The 22,863-nt window shown below is 35.8% G+C and overlaps 1 protein-coding gene across 15 annotated transcripts in view; it reads left to right on the plus strand.

Moving 5' to 3' along the window:
• CEP112 (centrosomal protein 112) overlaps positions 1-22,863 on the plus strand; it is a 537,631-nt gene that overhangs the window by 203,182 nt on the left and 311,586 nt on the right. The window lies entirely within an intron of this gene.

Below are 22,863 nucleotides of genomic sequence, written 5' to 3' on the forward strand. Positions count from 1 at the left end.
GTTCTTGTTCCGTGACTAGGAAAAATGAGGTATACAGACAAGTGGAGGGTGAGCAAGACAAAGAGGAGCTTTATTGAGCAATAGAACAGCTCAGAGGAGACTCATAGTGGCTAACTCCTTTCTGCAGCCAGGGTGTCCCACTGAGTGTTCAGCTCCTAGCAGAGAGGAGACCCTGGAGTGGTAAGCCCCTCTCTGCAGACAGGCAGTCCCATCATCTGTGCAGCTCTCAGCAGAGAGGAGGCCCTAGAGTGGGTTTCTCCTCTCTGTAGGCAGGTCGTCCTCTCATCTCCCCAGCTCTCAGTAGACAGGAGGCCATGGAGTGGGTTGCTCCTATCTGCAGCTGGTGGTCCCAATGTCTCTGCAGCTCTCAGCAGAGAGTAGGCCCTCGGATGAGTTGCTCCTCTCTGCAGCTGGTTGTCCTGACATCTGCAGCTCTTAGGAGAGAGGAGGCCCTGGAGTTGGTAGCTCCCCTCTGCAGCTGGTTGTCCCCACATCTGCTCTTGTCTGGCTGAGCCTGGGGCTTTTATGGGCCTCAGATGGGAGGAAGTGCACACTGATTGGTCCATGGGCAGCCATGGGCAGGCCCAGAAAAGGCACCAGGAGTTCCCACTCCAGTCTGTGGGACTTTAAGCCAGGCCCCCAGCCTTTAGGCCCTCCCTGGCCTGAAGCTGAGGCCTCACTAGGGACCCACCCCCTTATGAGCAGGAGCCTGTCTGCCCCCTGCTGCTGTTCATGGTGCCTAGGCTGTAGGTGCCAAGGGTTGCCTGCAGGCCAGCAGTGAGCTGCCATCAGCACCCCCTTGGCTTCCCTCCTATGCTTATTGGCAGCCAAAGTAAAGAGGTGGCTGAGGCAGCAGGAGGCTGGCATGTCAGTACTGCCCTGAGTGTGTGCCCACCTGGCTGGCTGCGACAGTACCCAGACTCAGCCCTAACTTTGCTCCAACATCAGAGTGGGCACGGACAGCAGGAAGAAGCCAGACAGCAGGAGCAAGCACTTCTGAGCCAGCTAGGGAAGCGGGGACCTTCTCCAGCCTCCAGGAGTGCGGAAATGCCTGGATCCACAGCCAGGGGATAGTAGGCTGAAACTGCACCATTCATGTTACATATAATGTAATGCATGTAATATACATGTATGTAATATGCATGCAGTAAAAAAAAATGTGGTGATTCCATTTTATACACAACCAAGGAGTTTTTTGCTTACAAAAACAATAGGAAAGCATGTTCTTATATATAAGAGCTCACGTAATATATACCACATTTTTCTGGAAAAAATTTGTATGAAAACATGAACCAATCCAGAAATGAAGCATAAGACTTCCCACACATAAGGAACCATCATATGAAAGGGTGAGTAGAGAACCCTGGAACCCCAAAGAAGTAGAAACAAATTTAAATACTTGTTACACTTATACTTAGAATTCTAATATTAATTTATTTTTTGAAAAGGAAGGTATATAAAACAGAAAATACAAATGTATTAACAACTTGAATTTATATCCCTAGATTACATTAACAAGGACCAAAAGTAGATGAATAGCAAGAGTTGGAGAAGCAAAGTATACTAAAACTCTTTGTCATAAATATGTGAGACTCATAAGATTCTTAAAATTAGGGAAATGTAGGTAAAAATAATTTTGAAATGTTTAAATATGAGCATTAATAAAATTAGCAAGTTGTACTTTCTTATAAAAATCTTGAAAAGATAAAAAGCAAAGCTTGAGAGGAGATGCTGCCAAAGGAACAGAAGCAGAAATACTATAAAATGTCCAAAATAAGGTAGAGTATATAATTGTAATAATAAACATTAATAGGTTAAATTTTTCTAGTAAAATGGTATTGATTAGAATACTTAAATCCATGAATATGCTGTTTGTAGAAGTTATAACTAAAATAAAGTTAACACAAAAATTATATTAAATTGATGATGAAAATATATCACTTATATTCAGAAAAAAAGGAAAGTAGGATTGTAACACTGTCATACAAATTAGATCAATACAAGTCAATAAACTGGACAAAGGGATATATTTTTGCATGCTAAAGGCAAGAGTACTCAATTGAAATATGAAAAGATGTTAGGAATACATGGAGAAATGGACATAGATAATCATGGGATATTTTCATATGTTTTTCTCCATCTTTGACAGGTCAGTGGGTAAAATCCAAATGGGGTGTAACTAACAAATTATATGACAGCTGTATTTTGACTTTTTCTTTTTTAGGATTTTATTTTTTTACTTTTACTTTTGTAGACATATGTTTCCATTTTATTCCAATAAGTACAGTAGTCCCACCTTATCCAAAGTTTCACTTTCCGTAGTTTCAGTTACCTTCCATCAACCACAGTCCAAAAATATTAAACGAGAAATTCCAGAAATAAAGAATTAATAAGGTTTACATTGTGCACTGTTCTGAGTAACTTGATGAACTTTCATGCCGTCCTGCTGTGTCCTACTCAAGGCATGACTCATCCTTTTATCCAGAATATCCATGCTGTATACCCTACCTGCCCTATACATTGCAGCTATATAGTAAAAAGCATAGTGCATATAGGGTTTGTTACTATCCAAAGTTCAGACATCCACTGAGGCTCTTAGAACATATGAGGAGGGACTACTGTACCTAGGAGTGGAATAGCTGATCAAGTTTAACATTTTTATTTACTTATGTATTTATTTTTTATTTTTTTATTTTTTTATTTCAATAGGTTTTTGGGGCACAGGTGGTGCTTGGTTACATGAATAATTTCTTTAGTGGCGATTTCTGAGATTTTGGTGCACCCATCACCCTAGCGGTGTACACTGTATTCAGTGTGTAGTCTTTAAACCCTCACCTCCCCCACCCACCCTTCTTCCCTGAGTCCCCAAAGTCTATTGTATTATTCTTATGCCTTTGTGTCCTCATACATTAGCTTCCACTTATAAGTTAGAACATATGATGTTTGGTTTTCCATTCATTTAGAATAATGGTCTCCAATAACGTCCAAGTTGATGTGAATGCCATTATTTTGTTCCTTCTTATGGCCAAGTAGTATTCCATGGTGTGTGTGTGTGTTTGTGTGTGTGTGTATATATATGTCTGTGTGTGTATGTATGTATGTACGTATATATATCACGATTTCTTTATCCACTCGTTGATTTATGGGCATTTGGGCTGGTTCCATATTTTTGCAATTGCAAATTGTGCTGCTATAAACATGTGTGCCCAAGTATCTTTTTCATATAATGACTTCTTTTCCTCTGGGTAGACACCTGGAAGTGTGATTGCTGAATCAAACAGTAGATCTACTTTTAGTTCTTTATGGAATCTCTACAGTGTTTTCCATAGTGGTTGTACTACTTTACATTCCCATCAGTATTTGATATAATTTCGATTTTCTTAAATTTACTGAGACTCATTTTGTGGCCTATTATGGTCTATCTTGGGGAATGTTCCATGTCCTTCTGAACGGAGTGTATATTCTGCAGTTGTTGGGTAGAATGTTCTGTAAATATCTGTTAAGTCCATTTGTTGTAGGGTATAGTTTAAATTCATTGTTCTTGTTGACTTTCTGTCTTGATGACCTGTGTAGTGCTGTCAGTGGAGTACTAAAGTACCCCACTATTACTGTGTTGCCACCTGTCTCATTTCTTAGGTCTGGTAGTAATTGTTTTATACATTTGGGAGCTCCAGTGTTAGGTGCATTCATATTTAGAATTGTGATATTTTCCTGTTGGACTAGTCCTTTTGCCATTATACAATGTCCCTGTTTGTCTTTTTTAACTGTGGTTGCTTTAAAGTTTGTTTTGTCTGATATAAGAATAGCTACTCCTGCTTGCTTTTGGTGTTTATTTACATGGAATATCTTTTTCTACCTCTTTACCTTAAGTTTATGTGAGTCCTTATGTGTTAGGTGAGTCTACTGAAGACAGCAGAAATTTGGTTGGTGAATTCTTATTGATTCTGCCATTCTGTATCTTTTAGGTGGAGCATTTAGGCCATTTACATTCAATGTCAGTATTGAGATGTGAGGTATTATTCTATTCATCATGCTATTTGTTGCCTGAATACCTACTGTTTTTTTTTTCATTATGTTATTGTTATATAGGTCCTGTGAGATTTATGCTTTGGTGTATTTAGAGGATTTGTTTCAAGATTTAGAGCTCCTTTTAGCAGTTCATGTAGTGGTGGCTTTGTAGTGGTGAATTCTCTCAGCATTTGTTTGTCTGGAAAAGACTGTATCTTTCCTTCATTTATAAAGCTTAGTTTCACTGGATACAAAATTCTTGGCTAATAATTGTTTTGTTTAAGGAAACTAAAAATATGACCCCACTCCTTTCTAGCTTTTAGGGTTCCTGCCAAGAAGTCTGCTGTCAATCTGATAGGTTTACCTTTCTAGGCTACCTGATGCTTTTGGCCCCAGCTCTTAAGATTCTTTCCTTTGTCTTGACTTTAGATAACCTGATGACTGTGTGCCTAGGTGATGATCTTTTTGTGATAAATTTCCCATGTGTTCTTTGTGCTTCTTGTATTTACATATCTAGGTCTCTAGCAAGACTGGGGAAGTTTTCCTCAATTATTCCCTCAAATATGTTTTCCAAACTTTTAGATTTCTCATCTTCCTCAGGAACACCATTTATTCTTAGGTTTGGATGTTTAACTTAGTCCCAAACTTCTAGGAGGCTTTGTTCATTTAAAAAAAATTTTTTTCCTTCATCTTTAATGGATTGGGTTAATTTGAAAGCCTTGTCTTCGAGCTCTGAGGTTCTTTCTTCTGCTTGTTCAATTCTATTAACTGAGATTTTCCAGTGCATTTTGCATTTCTTTGAGTGTGTCCTTGATTTCCAGACATTATGATTGTTTTTTATATATGCTGTCTGTTTCATTGAAAACTCTTCTTTTGTATTCTGTATCACATTTTTGATTTCTTTATGTTGGACCTCACCTTTCTCTGATGCCTCCTTGATTAGCTTAATAATTGACCTTCTGAATTCTTTTTCTGGCAATTCAGAGATTTCCCCTTGGTTTGGATCCATTGCTGGTGAACTGGTATGATCTCTTGGAGGTGTTAAAGAAGCTTGTTTTGTCATATTACCAGAATATTTTTTCTGGTTCCTTCTTATTTGGGTAGACTATGTCAGAGGGAAGATCTGGGGTTTGCTGCTGTTAAGATTATTTTGTCCCATGGGGTGCTCCCTTGATATGGTGTTCTCCCCCTTCCCCTAGGAATGGGGCTTCCTAAGAGCAGAGCTGTAGTGATTGTTTTTGTTTTTCTGGGTCTAGCCACCCAGCAGAGCTACCAGGCTGTGGGCTGGTACTGGGGAGTGTCTGGAAAGAGTCCTGTGATGTGATCTGTCTTTACATCTTGCAGCCATGGGTACCAGGACCTGCTCTGGTGGAAATAGCAGGGGAGTGAAGTGGACTGTGTGAGGATCCTTGGTTCTGTTTTTGTTTAGTGCGCTGGTTTTGTGTTTGGCCTCCAGCCAGGAGGTGGCACTTCAAGAGTGCATCAGTTATGGTCCTATAGGGAGGATGCAAACTTGCCCTAGGGACATCGGCTTAAGTCTTCCATTTTCTCAAGCGGTGGGCAGGGCCGTAGAGTTCACAAAAGATTACGACCTTTGTCTTCTGATACCAGGTTAGGCAGAGAACGACTACCAGGTGGGGGCAGCGATAGGCATGTCTGAGCTCAGCCTCTCCTTGGGTGGGGCTGGTTGTGACTGCTGTGGGGGATAGGAGTGTGGTTCCCACTCTAGTGGAGTTATATTTCCAGGGGGATTATGGCTGCCTCTCCTGAGCCATACAGGTCACCAGGGAAGTGGGGGAAAGCCAGCAGTCACAGGCCTAACCCTGCTCCCGCACAGCCCTCAGTCCTAAAGGCCAGTCTAACTCCCACTGTACCCTTCTAACAGTACTGAGTCTATTTCCAGGCATCTGGCAATCAGGGCTGAGAACTTGCCCCAGACCATGAGCCTCCCATTGAGAAAGCAAGCCTGCAGCAGTGATCCAGTTCTTTCCAAGGGTCTGTGGATTCCCTCAGCTTTCCTGCTATGTTCCTGCAGTAGTTCTTGGAGCGAAAGTTCACGATGTGAGTCCCCACACACTGCTCTGGCTGTCGGAGAGGAACTGCAAGCTAGTCCTGCCTCCTGTCTGCCATCTTAATCTGTATTTCAACTTTCCACCATTTAGACACAACATATTAAATCTCTGTTCTCATAAAACAGTTAACAGACTTAGTAGACTGTAAGGGAACCCTCAGTATATTTCTAAAACTTAACATGTCCAAGAACACATATTTCTTATCACAATACAATAAAACTGGAAATTAAATTTCAGTTAAGATTGCTACATTAGACTTCACCAAAACTAAAAACTTTTGCTCTTTGAAAGACATCATTAAAAAAACAAAAACAAGGCATACCAGAAAATGGAAGACAAGGCTTACAATACATGTATTTCAAAGAACTTGCATCTAAAATATAAATGAAATCTTACAACTCAATAATAAAAAGACACCCCAATTAAAAACAGGCAAAAGATTTGAACAGACACTTCACAAAAGAAGATATACAAATGACTAATAACCACATGAAAAGATGCTCAATATCATCATCATTCATCAAGGAAATGCAGATTAAAATCCAAAATGAGATGCCACTACACGTTCATTAGAATGACTAAGATGATAAAGACTGGTTGACAATACCAAGTGCTGACAAAGTTGTGGTGCAACTGAAGCTCTTATACACTGCTGATGGGTACATAAAATAGTACAGCCACGTTAGAAAGCTGCCAATTTTCTTAAAATGCTAAATACACAATGACCATATGTCAGTCATTCCATTCCTATGTATTTAAGAGAAATAAAGACATGTCTAGACAAAGACTAGTGCACACATACTGACAGTAGATTTGTTCATAAAAGCTCAAAACTTGGGCAACCAAAATATTCCTCAGAAGGTGAAAGGATAAATGAAATGTGGTATGTACAATGAAATATTACTCAGCAGTGAAAAGGAATGAATTATTGATACAGCAGCATGGATGGATCTCAAAATCGTACTGAATGAAAGAATATGCAAGCAGAAAGAGTATATACTGAATGTTTTGTAATCTCTGAGTCCTGTTAGAATTCCCAGTTCTTTTCAGTGAGAAAGTCTTGTCTCATCTTCTGTGGGCGGATTCCAGTTTCAGTTGTTTCAAAGCCTTTGCTGTGCTTCTTTGGATCTGTTTGTACTTGTGCCGCTCCTGGGTGCGTCTGAGACTTGGGTGATGATTTAAATCACCCCACCCAATGACTGCAGGCACTCATGGAACATTCTCCAGGATAGCCATATGCTTGGATACAAGACAAGTTTAAAATTTAGAAGAGTTGAAATATGAAGTGTATTCTTTGACCTTGACAATAATAAATTAGAAGTAAACAACAAAAGAAAATCTGGGAAATCCTCACATGTTTGGAAATTAAATAACCCAATTTTAAATAAGTAATGGGTCAAAGAAGGTATTACAAGGGAAATTAGAAAATATTTTAAAGTGAATTAAAACAAAAATATGGCATATCAAGATTTATAGAATGCAGCTAAAGCAGTGCTTAGAGAAAAATTTATAGCTTTAAACACTGATATCCAAAAATAAAGTTCTCAAATCAGTAACCTAAACTTCACCTGATGAAACCAGAAAAAGAAAAGCAAAGCAAGCTTCTAAGCAAGTGGAAGAAAGGATTAAAAAAAAATAAAGATTAGAGCAAAAGCTAAGATTTAATACATAAAAATATGGAAAATTAATGAAGCCAGGTATTGGTTCTTTGAAAAGATCAACCAAATTGACAAACTTTAGCATGACTGACAAACTGTAAAAATGAGGAGTTGGAAATTGCCAAAGTTAGGAGTCAAAGGATAGGATACCACTATTGATTTTATAGAAAACGAAAGGATTATAAAGTGATATTACTAAAAACTTGGTATACCAACAATTTGTACAACATAGATAAATGAACAAATTTCTAGAGAGATACAAATTATCAAAACTGTCCCAAGAATAGAAAATCTGAATTGAAATAGAATAAGAAATTTAATTGCCAATTAAAGTATTCTCACAAAGAAAAGTCTAAGACAAATGGCTTCACTGGTGAATTATATCAACTATTTAAAGAAGAAATAATTTTAATTCTTTGAAAACTCTTTCAGACTATTGAGGAAGAAGGAATACTTCTCAGTTAATTCTGTGAGGCAAGTATTACTCTGATATCAAAGCCAGACAAATATATCACTATTAAACTATAGATTGATACCTGTCATGAAAGTAGTCACAAAAGCCCTTCATGAGATTTTGGTAAACGGAATCTAGCAACATATGCAAACAATTATACACCACAACCAAGTGGGATTTATCGCAGGAATCCAAGATTGTTTTAACGTTAGGAAATCAATTAATGTTACACAGCATGTTAATAGAATAAAGGAAAAAAATCACATGATTGTCTTGATAAAGGCTGAAAAAGCATTTGAAAAAATCAAGCACAATCTATGATTTTAAAAATTCTTGGCAAATTAGGACTAGAAGCAAATTTACTCAATCTAATAAAGGACATCTATGAAAACTCCACAGCTAATAAAATTAATGTTGAAAGATTTAATTCTTTTCCTCCTAAGAACAAGGCAAAGATGTCTGCTTTTGCCACTTTTATTCAACATTGTAATGAAAGTTCTAGCCAGTGTACCAAGGCAAAATAATAGTAATAATAATAACAATAATAACAATAGTAATGTATCCAGAATGGAAAGAAAGAAGTACAAATGTATCAAATATTATGATCCTGTATAGTGAAAATTCCACAAAATCTATTAAAGATATACTAGAACTAATACCTGATTTAAACAAGCTTACAGGATAAAATATGTAAAAATCGCACTTTTATATACTATCTGTGAAATATTTGAAAATGAAATTAAGAAAACCATTTAATTCATAATGACATTGAGAAGAATAAAATATTTACAAGTAAACAAAATAAATTGAAGACTTAAGTATTAAAAACAAAATATTCCTGAGAGAAATGTTAAAAATATCTAAATAAGAGGAGAGCTATTCTCTGTTTATGGATTACAAAGCTCAATATTGTCAAGATGGTAATTCTCCCATAATTGACCTATAAATTCAGTGCAATTTCTTTCAAAATTCCAATGTAATTTTTGGTAGAAATTGACAATAAGAAATCTTTATTTTCACTGGTAAAGTTTAAAAAAATTAAAACAGCAATAAGCTATTTTCCACCTAACTCACAGATAGAAATTCATGAAGGCCTAAGGAAACAGGTAGTGACATGCATTTCTGCTGGGCATGTGAAGTTGTGTAACCTTTTTGAAGGATCATTTTAACACTGTGTCTCCATTTACCTGTTGATTCTACTTCTAAGACTTTATTTTTAAAAAACACAGTGTGCGAGATGTGTGCTGATGGATGTTTATTGTGATGTTATTAATGAGGAAAAATTATAAAATACATGTCGAAAAATTGGAGAGAATGGAGAAATGATTAATTTTTTTAAGTTAAGAAAAGAATCTCCTATTTCTGTGGGAGAACTGAATATAATCTCAGAAACCTTAAGAACCCTATCCAGACAAAATGAGACTGTTACCAGATAAGGATAGCCAGGGATGAAAGATCCTGTTTATGGAATTGGTTCTGGAACTACCCTTTTAATTGGTCCACTCCTCATATCATCTCTGACTGTTCTGTTGAATGCCTGGCTTATGGTCTGTATTTGATCTTACTTCTTCAATTCTGCCAGACCTACTTGAGTCTTCTTCCTTACCTAAGAGTTCATGTGTTCCTACCTTCTTGGTATTACATTGCTGTGGACTGGTTAAATGATCCAATGAAGAACCCAGTTTGGTGCGTGCCTCTAGGATCCCCCAAATTCCCCCTACATACCTGATTCCTATGTCCCATCTTTCTGAGCAGCCCTCACCAGGCCTGATCTGTCTGTCTCCTGTGCTAGATTCAGATTCCTTGAAAACGAATAGTAACAGCAACCAATGAACAGGAAATTCTTTTAGTCATCTTCTGTTGAAGAAATGTTCTTCAGTGGTTTCAATTATACGTAGTTTTGCCAAGTGCAGTTGGGTTTCTGAAATAAAGAAAGCACCTTTGGTATGAGTGTAGTAATAAGGGACCCCATTTAGAACATAATCCTTGTAGCTAGGCTCATTCACAAATCAAGTAATTCTTACATGGCAAATTTGAACAAATGTTAAAATATTAAAATATATATGTCAAACATGGTAGATTATGTCTTTGATTCCAGATTATCAGTTGATTAAAAAATGTGAATCTGCTATAACTCAAATTTTAAAAGAAAAATCAATCAGCAGATTCATTATTTGGAGAATCATAATGTGTTTGGATTTTTCCATAGTCTATATTTTTAAGTCTTCCTTTTCTGTTCTTGTTTTGAACTGCTTTTCTCTTCTTACAGAAATATTTTGTGTAAAAGCCAGCAGAGCTGTAGGGCATCTTTTTCCATTTGGAAATTGCTGCAGATTGCAGACAGTGGGATTTTGAATTAAAAAATAAAAGCTTTGAGTTTGTTTTAGAAAGAGAATTGCTGTTTCAAAAATGAGGCCCATGAGACAAAATGTAACAGACTTAAACTTTTTAAAAAATTGCTGCACACTCTTTCTTTCACTTTGAAGAACATTTATCTCATTTAACATTGCTTAAATAATAACCTAATTTATACTGAAATGGCGAAATTTATTATAAGTTTAGCTTTCAGCAACTAATTGTGTAAAATGTACATATTTTAATTGTGAAAATGCATTATCGTTAGAATTATTTCTATATGTGTATATACATAAAATCATATTTTTCAAATAAATAGTGTTCTATATTTACCTATTCTCTGTGAAACACATAAATGACTGAAAAAGACAGCTATGTTCTCTGAAGTATTGGCAGCAATTCTATTAAAGTAAATCTTTTAAATCTTGTATACCAACAATATGAATGTCAGCTAACTAGTTCCTCCTGGGGCTTCCACTAGCCACTTGACTTTCCTAATTTATTTTTCTCCTCTTGAAAATACATCCTTATTAAATGCCATTTGCTGCTAAATATCTGGCTTTAAATTCTCCTTTTCTTTTTAACAGTCATTAGATAGACGATGCTAACTTTATACCTGGAAAGTCCACTGGTTTGTCATGAAAACAAAGTTCTGAAAAGCGCTGCTATTGACAAGTGGGGTTTATCCTGGCTGCTAGCACAATTGAAACTGACTAGTCAGTTCTTTGCATTCTTAGAGATTTTAAGTTTTAGTGCATCATCCTATTATTGCTATTGAATTAATGAAAAGAATTCTCAACTTACAAGGAAGCAAGAATGCTATGTGGATATGTTTGTGTCATATGTCATTGGATAAGAAATAGACTTAACGAACAAAACCAATCATCATACAAACCATTCATTATGACTTGGACCTTTGTCTTATTGTCCTTTTAGGCTTGTATTAGCTCATGTAATTTTAAATAAGCTTTTAAAGACTACTTTTATGATAATAAGAGACCCAATATAAATAGAAGCATTTTCTGTCGGTTAATTATTGATGATAATAGAGAAATGTCTCTATTAAATATTGTCTTTAAATAAGATTAGGTAGCAGAGGTAAAATTTTAGAATGCCTTTAAATGTTTAAATAGCTGCTATTATGATAATTAATGAATTCTAAATGACGGCTTCCAAAGAATATGTGTAAGTATTTGGCTTTGGAAAACAAAAAATAAGCAACACACTTAAAAAAAAACTTGTATCTTTAAATGCTTAACTGGATAGTAAGTGAAGCTTTTTCCTACTAATATTCATCAGTGACTAATCTCTTTTGCAGAAAGAAAATAAGCAAAATAATCATCTACTGAGAATGTCAGGCTGGAAAACATGTCATTATGTCTCTACTTGGCTGATTTGCGAAAATAGTAACATTGTTATTTTTTAATACAGGGACTGTTTTATTGACTTACTGGCTGGTCAAAGGATTCAACAGATTGGATTTTTTCTTTCATGTATTCATAAAAAATTTATGAATACCTGCTCTCTACTGGCCACTGTTGTAGATTCTGGGAATACACAGATTATTTACAGGCATGTTTGTGGCTTGTGTGATAGACCAATGCATAAAGGTGTGTGATTATAATAGGTGGTGTAACTAGTGGAGTTCATAGGTCATTAAGAGAGCACAGAGGAGAGTCATCTACGGCAGCCCAATGAGTTACGCGTTTATCTGCATTGTGACATCTCTGTGTGACTATGAGTTTCTTAAAATGTTTACTTGTTAAAATGTTATTGGTAATGAACTTAGGTCACTAAATATAAATAAATATACAAATAAATTTTGTATACAAATATAGAATTACACTTTACAAATGCATTTTATTCCTACCTACCAGCACAAATACAAAATAAAACTTGAAGAAAATGCCATTTATAATATCAAAAAGCATCACTTACCCAAGAATAAATCTAACAAAAGACGCACAAGGTCTCTGTTCTGAAACTAGAGTTGTTGAGAGAAACTAAAGAAGACCTGAATAAGTTGAGGGATATATCATGTGTATGGACTTGAAGTCTCCATGTTATAAAAATGGCAGTTCTCAAATCTATAGAATCACCACAATTATAAAAATCAAAATCTTAAAAATAAAAAAATTAAAAAAAAATCAAAATCTTAACAGTGCCATTTTAGGGGAACAGAGGGGGACTCTTAAGCTGATTTCAAGAAGTGTATGAAATGCAAAGTGAAGGCGATCTTGAAGAAGAATGCAATTGGAGAACTTAGATGATCAGATATTGAGGATACTGTTGAACCATGGTGATTAATACAGTGTGGTATTGGTACAAGATGACCAGTGGAACAGAAGAAAGAGACCAGAAACACCCATCCTATATGATCAGTCTGATTCATGTCAAAAGGAGCTAGAGCAGTGCAATGGGGAAAAAATCACCAATTCAATAAATGGTGCAGTATCAAGTAGATAGTCATATGGGGTGAAAAAGAATCTTGTCCCTTATTTTACCCCATTTATGAAATTAACTCCAGAAGGATTGTAAATATACAAATAAAAGGTAAAACAATGAAATTTTCAAAAGAAGTTGTAGGAACATTTTTGATAGTTGGGAATAGGTAAAGATTTTCTAAATAGGAAACAAAAAGGCATAAAAAACAAAATATTTTAAAATTGGGCTTCATTGAAATTAAGAACTTCTGTTCATCAGAAGAGAGCAGTGCATAGGTGAAAAGGCACTCCAAGTTGGGGAAGATAATTGAAATTCATATGTTGAACAAAAGACTCATGCCCAGAATAGATAAAGAACTATGAATCAATAAGGGCTGCCTTCAAATGGACAAATGGGTAAAATACTTGAACAGATATTTAACAAAAGTTGATTTCATAGTGGCCAATTAACATATAAAAAGAGGCTTAGGGCTGGGCGTGGTGGCTCACGCCTGTAATCCCAGCACTTTGGGAGGCCGAGGCGGGCGGATCACCTGAGGTCTGGAGTTCCAGACTAGTCTGGCCAACATGGTGAAACCCCCCTCTGTACTAAAAATACAAAAATTAGCCAAGCATGGTGGCAGGTGCCTGTAATCCCAGCTGCTCAGGAGGCTGAGGCAGGAGAATCACTTGAACAAGAGCAAGACTTCATCTCAAAAATAAAAAATAAATAAAAAGGGGCTTAGTTTATTTAGTCATCAGGGGAATGCAAAAATAAAACAGTGCTATACTATTACACATCCAATGGAATGCTTAAATGAAACAGAAAATAAAAAGTGTTTACAAGAATGGTGGAATAATGAAACTGATGTATACTGCTAATATGAATATAAATGGTACAACCATTTTGGAAAACTATTTGGCAATATCTAAGAACACTAAATATATGCGTGCCTTATTCTCAGCCATTCTGCACCTACGTATATGCCCTACTGAAATATGTATGTACTCGACAAAAGACATATACTAGAATATTAATAGCAGCATTATTTATAATAGTAAAAAAACTGGAAAATACCCAAATCCATCAGAAGTAACATGAATAAGTAAACTGTGGTCTAGTCACACCATGGAATACTATACAGCAATGTGAATGAAGACTCTACAACTCTACCTCATAACATGTTTGAATTTCACAGATGTAAAGTTGAACAAAACCAGCCACAAAGATCACAAACAGTTTTTATTATATGAATCCATTTATATTAGAAACAGAACCAAACAAAATTAGTGAATGCAAGTTATTCTTGGATGGAGAGGTAGTGACTTCTGAGATACAATTTATTGACCTGAGTGCTAGTTACATGGAGGGATTCAATTTGAGAAAATTCATCCATGTTCCCTTTTCTTTAGCTTTATTATATTTCAATAAAATGATTTTTAGAATGTTAATACTTGCCCGAAAGGAATTTACTATTTTAATCTGTAAGAAAGTGTTTTGGCCAGGCATGGTGACTCATACTTATAATCCCAGAACTTTTGAGGTGAGATGATCACTTGAGCCCAGGAGTCAGTCTGGAAAACAGAGGGAGACCCCTTATCTTGACAAAAAATTTGAAAAGTATCTTGGTAAGATGGCATGCACCTGTGGTCCCAGTTACTCATGAGGCTGAGGTAAGATGATCACTTGAGCCCAGCAATTTCAGGTTATAGTGAGCCATGTTCACGCCACTGCACTCTAGCCCGAGCAACACAGCAAGACCCTTTCTCAAAAAAAAAAAAAAAAAAAAGTTTTAATTTCTTTAACTGTGTTTCCAAAACGTTAGTGATATTCTGCCACAATTATAATGTTCATGAAAATAACTGTAATAATAACCCATTTAACTTTATTCCTTTTCTTGTATTAATAAAGAAATATGATTCTAAGGATATATGAAAGCTGATTATTTGAAAGTAGTGAAATAATGAAATCAGGGGCAGTGCTTTGAGCAGGGAAGAATAGTTAATCATTAATGGAGTTTTAAAAAATGTAATTTGATTTGATTTTAATTCTGGGATACCTGTGTAGGACATGCAGGTGTGACATAGGTAAACATGTGCCATGGTGGTTTGCTGCACCTGTCAACCCATCACTTAGGTATTAAGCCCCACATGCATTAGCTATTTATCCTGATGCTGTCCCCTCCCTGTGTCCATGTGTTCTCTTTGTTCAGCTCCCATTTACAAGTGAGAACATGCAGTGTTTGGTTTTCTGTTCCTGTGTTAGTTTGCTGAGGATAATGGCTTCCAGCTCCATCCATGTCCTGCAAAGGACGTGATCTCATTGCTTTTTATGGCTGCATAGAACTTCACAATGCAACGACAAGTCTCAATAGTAAGTAGACCAAGCAGAGTAAAGAATTTCAGAGCTTGAAGACTATCTTGCTGAAATAAGACAGGCAGAAAAGATTATAGGAAAAAGAATGAAAATAAATGAACAACACCTCCGAGAATTATGGGATTATGCAGAAAGACCAAACCTGTGTCTGACTGGTGTACCTGAAAGAGACGGGGAGAATGGAATCAAGTTGGAAAACGTACTTCAGGATATCATCCAGGAGAACTTACCCAACATAACAAGAGAGGCCAACCTTCAAATTCAGGAACTTTAGAGAACCCCAGTAAGATACTCCATGAGAAGATCAACCCCAAGACACATAATAATCAGATTCTCCAAGGTAGACATTAAGGGAAAAACATGTTAAGGGCAGCCAGAGAGAAAGGCCAGGTCACCTACAAAGGGAAGCCCATCAGACTAACAGTAGACCTCTCAGCAGAAACCCTACAAGCCAGAAGAGATTGGAGGCTAATATTCAACATTCTTAAAGAAAAGAATTTCCAACCTAGAATTTCTTATCTGGCAACTAAGCTTCATAAGTGAAGGAGAAATAAAATCCTTTTCAGACAAACAAATAGATATATTAGGCTTGTTATTTTGTTTAGGTAAACTTTCATGATGTTAGTAATGTAGTTAAGTGTCTAGAAATATTTCTACATTTCCTATCTCTCCTATTTCATACCTTTCTTCACCCACACTAACATACATATGAGACATGTTGTCTTTCTTATATCAATTAATGATTGTCTTTCACAAATGGACTACAGATATCATCAATTAACATGGTCATTGATTTTCCTTGTTGAGAACATTAGTTCTAATTGGTTCTTTAGCCAGGCACAGAAATAAATGTTTATCTTTCTGCCATTTATATCTATCTGCCAGCCTGCCTATCTAGTCATATCTATGTATCTAGCTAGCTACATATGAAAATATTTGAAGGATTATTTCTTACACCTTAAATATGTATTAAATACAACAAAATATATTTTGAATTGTGTACTTATATACAATTGCATAATTGCATAATATGAATTGTATATGTCAAATTACTTAGAATATAATAACAGTAGTACTTTGCTGGAGAAAGAGCAGTGACTTATTATGACTGTATCTGATGGAGACTGCCAGATGCTCATCCAATATACATTTCTGCTTTCTTAGTAATAGAACCTTGATTGTATTTAGGGCAACATGAGACAGTTTTAAAACTATATCTTACCTTGTAGATGGAGCTGGACATTTAATGTAGTTTAAGTGAGTTGAGATGCAAATAGGATAATTAATTTGCTATCGGCAGGAACTTGCAGGAAAGCCCCCTAAAAGGGGATTCAACTCACCTGATACTTTCTCTTTGCCCTTCAGTCTTTACCCTTCACCGTTTACCTTTCCTTTTCCAGATGTGCAAAGCTACAGAAACCATTTTGCAACCACTAGGAGAAGGTTGAATTGTGGTGACCTTTACCCTGACATCTTTGAGCTGCTGATGTAGCAGACTACTTCTGAACTTTTTGTTACATAAGGGAAAAAAAATAAGCACCTATACTATTTAAACCAGCAGTACCCAACCTTTTTGACACTAGGTACCAGTTTTGTGGAAGACAGCTTTTCCACGGACCAGAAGGATGGTTTCCGGATGAAACTGTTCCACCTCAGATCATCAGGCATTAGATTTTCATAAGGAGAGCACAACCGAGATCCCTCGCATGCGCAGTTCACAATAGGGTTCGGGCTCCTGTGAGCGTCTAATGCCACCACTGATCTGCCAGGAGGCGGAGCTTAGGCAGTAGCGCTCTCTCACCCCACCATTCACCTCCTGCTGTATGCAGGGTTCCTCACAGGCCAAGGAACAGTACCAATCCATGGCCCCAGGGGTTGGGGACCCGTGGTTAAAGCTATGGATATGTGGGCTTTCTCTTACATATACCAAAAAGTAATTCTTGAGGTACCGTATCAGGAAAATCTAATACACTTCAAGCCGGGTGTGCTGGCTCACACCTGTCTGTAATCCCAGCTACTCAGATGACTTGAGGCAGGAGAATCACTTTAACTGGGAGGCAGAGGTTGCAGTGAGTTAAGATCATGCCACTGCACTCCAACTGTATCGCTTGGCCACAGAGCAAGACACTGTCTCAAAAAAAAAAAAAAAAAAAAAAAAAAAACGAAAAAACTAACACACTTTATTCTCTTTGAACACTAAACAGCCACAAAAATGCACTCAAGCCCTTTTCTGTACCTTTTTTGGTGTAGATTTTTTGGCATATGTGTTACATAATAAAGGAGTTTCCTTTATTTATTTCTTTTACTTGAAGTTGAATGGAATATGGAATGGTGCATGATGAAGCAGAATGTTGTGTATCTATGGTAACTGAGAACGCTGTGTTTTCCTACAAACTGTTTTATAAGACGATTTTTAATTTTTGTTAAATTGTGAAAGAGAATGGAATGGGGTCTAGCATTTTCGGTCAGTATCATCTAAAATAACGTGTATTTTATTTTGTTATAATATCAGTTGTTATTTACTTTGAATTTTTAAAAATGTTTTGGTGCAAAAGCCTTTTAATGTGTTTTAAATTATTTAGATAGAAGATAATCTATTTTTACCAACTTTGAGTACATAAAATTCTTGTATTTTAAGTATTTAATTGTTTAACATTTTAAATATTTTAACATTTATTATTTATTTTTAATATTTCAACTTGCCCGAAGTAAAAGAAACAAAAGCCAATTTTATATGTAGATTTGTCTTAAAAATACTAAGTATATCAAGCCTACCATCCTTGATTTACCTTATTTTTAGTTCCTGTATTACTTTTGCTTACCATTTCATTCATCCTTAAGAGATTTTGTGACCCCAAATAATTTTAATTTTAATTTTTTATATTTTTAATTGACAAATCATAATTGTATATATTTATGAGATACAATGTGGTATTTTGACATACATATCAAAATACACACACACACACGCACGCACGCACGCACGCACAATGTAGATGCTTGAAACAAGCTAATTAACATAGCCATAACCTCACTTACTTGTTTTTTGTGGTGAACATTTGAAATATACTCTCTTACCAATTTTGAAATATACATTATTAACTATAGTCACTATGCTCTGCAGTTGATCACTAGAAACTATTCTTCTTGTTTAAATGAAACTTTGTATCCTTTGAACAATATCTCCCCAATTCTCTTTTCCCACTCTTGCCCAGCCTCTCCTAACTATCATTGTACTCTGTACTTCTGAGTTTGACTTTTTTAGATTCTACCTGTAAGTGAAAGCATGCCATTTTGTCTTTCTGTGCCTGGCTTATTTAGCTTAATACAACTTAATACAATGTCCTCCAGGTTTATCCATGTTGTCACAAATGACAGAATTTCCTTATTTTTCAAGGCTGAATAGTATTCCAAGGTATATACATAACACATTTTCTTTATCCTTTTATCCTTCAATGGATACATAGGTTGATTCCATATCTTGTCTATTGGGAATAATGCTGTAATAAACTTGGGAGTGTATATATCTTTTTGAAATTCTGATTTCAATTCCTTTGATTTATGCTGAGTAGTGGGACTGCTGGATCAAAAAATGGTAGTTCTATTTTTAGTTTTTTGAGGAAATTCCATACATTTTCTATAGTGGTTATACTAATTTACATCTCCACCAGCAGTGTACAAGGGTTCCCTTTTCTCCACATCCTCAGCAGCACTTGTTAACTTTCATCTTTTTGATAAAAACCATTCTAACAGTTGTGAAGTGATATCTCATTGTAGTTTGAACTGGCATTTCCCTAATTAGTGATGTTGAGCATTTTTTTCCATCAACTTGTTGACCATTTTTATGTCTTATTTTGAGAAATATCTGGTTAGGTCCTTTGCCTGTTTTTTAATCAATTTATTTTTCTTGCTATTGAGTTATTTGTGTTCTTTATATATTTTGGATATCGATCCCTTATCACATGTATGGTTTGCAGATATTTTCTTTCATTCTGTAGATTGTTTCTTTACTTTGTTGATTGTTTAGTTTGCTGTGCAGAAACATTTTAGTTTGATGTAATCCTGTTTGTCTGTGTTTGTCTTGGTTGCCTGTGCTTTTATTGTCATATCCAAGAAATCTTTGCTAAGACTGATGTCAGGAAGCTTTCCCCCTGTATTTTCTAGTAGTTTTATAGCTTCAACTTTTATATTTAAGTCTTTTATCCATTTTGAGTATATTATTTTTTATGGTATATGATAAAAACCCAATTTCATTTTTTTCTGTATATGAATAGCCACTTTTCTCAATACCATTTAATGAAGAGACCATCCTTTCTCCTATTGTGTAATTTTGGCACCTTTATTGAAATCAATTGTCAGGATGAGTTTATTTCTGAACTCTATCCTGTTCCTCTGGCTAATGTATCAGCTTTTGTGCCAATATCATGCTGTTTTGATTAATACAGTTTTTTAGTATATTTTGATGTCAGGTAGTGTGATGCCTCCAGCTTTGTTGTTGTTGTTATTTATTGCTCAAGATTGCTTTGGCTATTTGGAGTCTTCTGTGGTTCCATACAAATTTTCGGATTGGTTTTTCTATTTCTGTGAGAAATGACATTGGCATTTTGATAGGAATTGCTTGAATCTGTAGATTGTTTTGGGTAGTATGGGCATTTTAACACTATTAATTCTTCCAATCCGAGAACACAGGATATCTTTCTATTCATGTTTTCTTTAATTTCTTTCATCAGTGTTTTATAGCTTTCAGTGTATGCATCTTTTGCCTCCTTGGATAAATGAATACTAATTATTTTATTTTTATTGCTATTATAAATGAGATTCTTAAAAAATTCTTTTTTGGGCTGGGTGTGGTAGCTCACACTTGTAATCAGGTGAATCACCTGAGGTCAGGAGTTCGAGACCAGCCTGACTGACATGGTGAAACTCCATCTCTACAAAAAATACAAAAATTAGCTGGGCTTCGTGGCAAGCACCTGTAATCCCAGCTACTCAGGAGGCTGAGGCAGGAGAAATGCTTGAACCTGGGAAGCGGAGGTTGCAGTGAGCCGAGATCTTGCCATTGCACTCCAGCCTGGGCAACAGAGTGAGACTCTGTCTCAAAAAAAAAAAAAAAACACAACTTTTTTTGAATAGTTTGTTACTACTGTATAGAGACACAGATGATTTTTGAATGTTGATTTTATTCAACTCTACTGAATTCATCTATCAATTCAGTTTTTTGTGTGTGTAGAATCCTTAGGGTTTTCTGTATATAGGTTATGTCATCAGCTTACAGAGACAATTCTACTTCTTCCTTTCCTACTAGGATGCCTTTTTTCCCCATTATCTTGCCAAATTACTCTGGCTAGGACTTCCAGTACTATGTTGAAAATAAGTGTTGAGAGTGGACATCCTTGTCTAATTTCAAATCTTAGAAGAAAAGCTTTCAGCTTTTCACCATTGAGTAGGATTTTACCTGTGGGCTTGTCATACATGGTGTTTATTATGTTATGGTACATTTTTTTTTCTATACTTAATTTGTTAAGAGTTTTTATTATGAAATGATGTTGAATTTTGGCAAATGATTTTTCTGCATCTATTGAGATAATCATATGGTTTTTGTTCTTCATTTTATTAATGTGTTGTATCACATTTATTGATTTGCATGTGTTGAAACACCCTTGCATCCCAGGAATAAATTCCTCTCGATCATGGTTAGCGGATCATTTTAATGTGCCATTGAATCAGGGTTTTTTTTTTTTTTTGCTAGTATTTTATTGAGGATGTTTGCATTTATGTTCATTAGGGATATTGGCCTTTAATGTTCTTTCCTTGTGTCCTTGTGTTTTTTGTTATCAGGGTAACATTGGCCTTATGATATGAGTTTGAAAGTGTTCCCTCTACTTCAGTTTTTTGGGGAGAGTTTGAGCAGAATTGGTATTAGTTCTTCTTATGTTTGGTATAATTCAGCAGTGAAGCCATCATGTCCAGAGCTTCTCTTTGTTGAGAATTGTCTTGTTAATGATTCAGTCTCCTTAGTCATTGCTGGTCTGTTCAGATTTTCTATTTCTTCATGACTCAGTCGTGGTAGGTTCTATATGTGTAGGAATTCATCCATTTCCTCAGCTATACAATTTGTTGGTATATAGTGGTTCATAATTCTCCCTTGTTTTTGTGTTTCTATATTATCGGTTTTAAAGTCTGCCCTTTCATTTATGATATTATTTATTTGAGTCTTCTCTTTTTTTCTTAGTCTAGCTAATGTTTTATAAATTTTATCTTTTTGAAAAACCAACTCATAGTTTCATTGATCTTTTTTTATTGTTTTTCTAGTCTCTCTTTCATTTTTTTCTGCTCTGATCTTTATGACTTCCTTCCTTCTCCTAACTTTAGGCTTAGTTCATTTTTTCTTTTTTTAGTTCTGAAGTATAACATTAGGTTGTTGATTTGAGGTTTGCCGTTGTTTTTTTTTTTTTTTTTTTTAAATTGATACAGGTTTTTTTTGGCCATTAACTTCCCTCATAGAACTCCTTTTGCTATATCCCGTAAGTTTTGGTATCCTGTGTCCCGTTTTTGTTTGTCTCAAGTTTATCTTTTGATTTTTTTTGACTTATTGGTTGTTCAGGAGTATTTTGTTTATTTTCACATATTTGTGAATTTTCCAAGGCTTCTCTCTTTTTTTTTTTTTTGAGATGGAGTCTCGCTCTGTTGCCCAGGCTGGAGTGCAGTGGTGCGATCTCGGCTCACTGCAAGGTCCGCCTCCTGGGTTCAGGCCATTCTCCTGCTTCAGTCTCCTAAGTGACTGGGACTGCAGGTGCCCACCACCACACCTGGATAATTTTTTGTATTTTTAGTAGAGACGGGTTTTCACCATGTTAGCCAGGATGGTCTCGATCTCCCGACCTCGTGATCTGCCCGTCTTGATCTCCCGACCTCGTGATCTGCCTGCCTCAGCCTCCCAAAGTGCTGGGATTACAGGCATGAGCCACCGTGTCTGGCCCTTGTTATTGATTTTTAATTTCATACCATTGTGATTGAAAAAACACTTTATATTATTTAAATCTTCTTAAATTTGTTAAGACTTGTTTTGTAGCCTAACATATTATCTGTTCTGCAGAATGTTTAATGTGTACGTGAGATGTAAGTGTATTCTGTTGCTGTTGGATGGAATGCTGAGCATATGTCTTTCAGGTACCTTTGCTCTAAAGTGTAGTTTAACTCTGTTTCCTTATTGATGTTCTATGTGGATGATCTGTCTACTGCTGAGAGTATAGTATTGAAGTTCTCTCCTGTTACTGTATTACAGTCTATCTCTTCCTTCATATCTATGAATATTTGTTTTATATATTTAGGTGCCATTATATTGGGTGCATATATATTTAGAATTGTTATATCCTCTTGATGAGTAGAGTGCTTTATCAGTATATTATGACCTTCTGTTTCTCATTTTACAGTTTTGACTTAAATTCTATGATATGGTTTGGCTCTGTGTCCCCACCCAAATATCACCTCAAATTGTAATCCCCATAATCCCCAC

This window comes from Macaca thibetana, chromosome 16, assembly GCF_024542745.1.
Source record: "Macaca thibetana thibetana isolate TM-01 chromosome 16, ASM2454274v1, whole genome shotgun sequence".
Classification (NCBI taxonomy): domain Eukaryota; kingdom Metazoa; phylum Chordata; class Mammalia; order Primates; family Cercopithecidae; genus Macaca; species Macaca thibetana.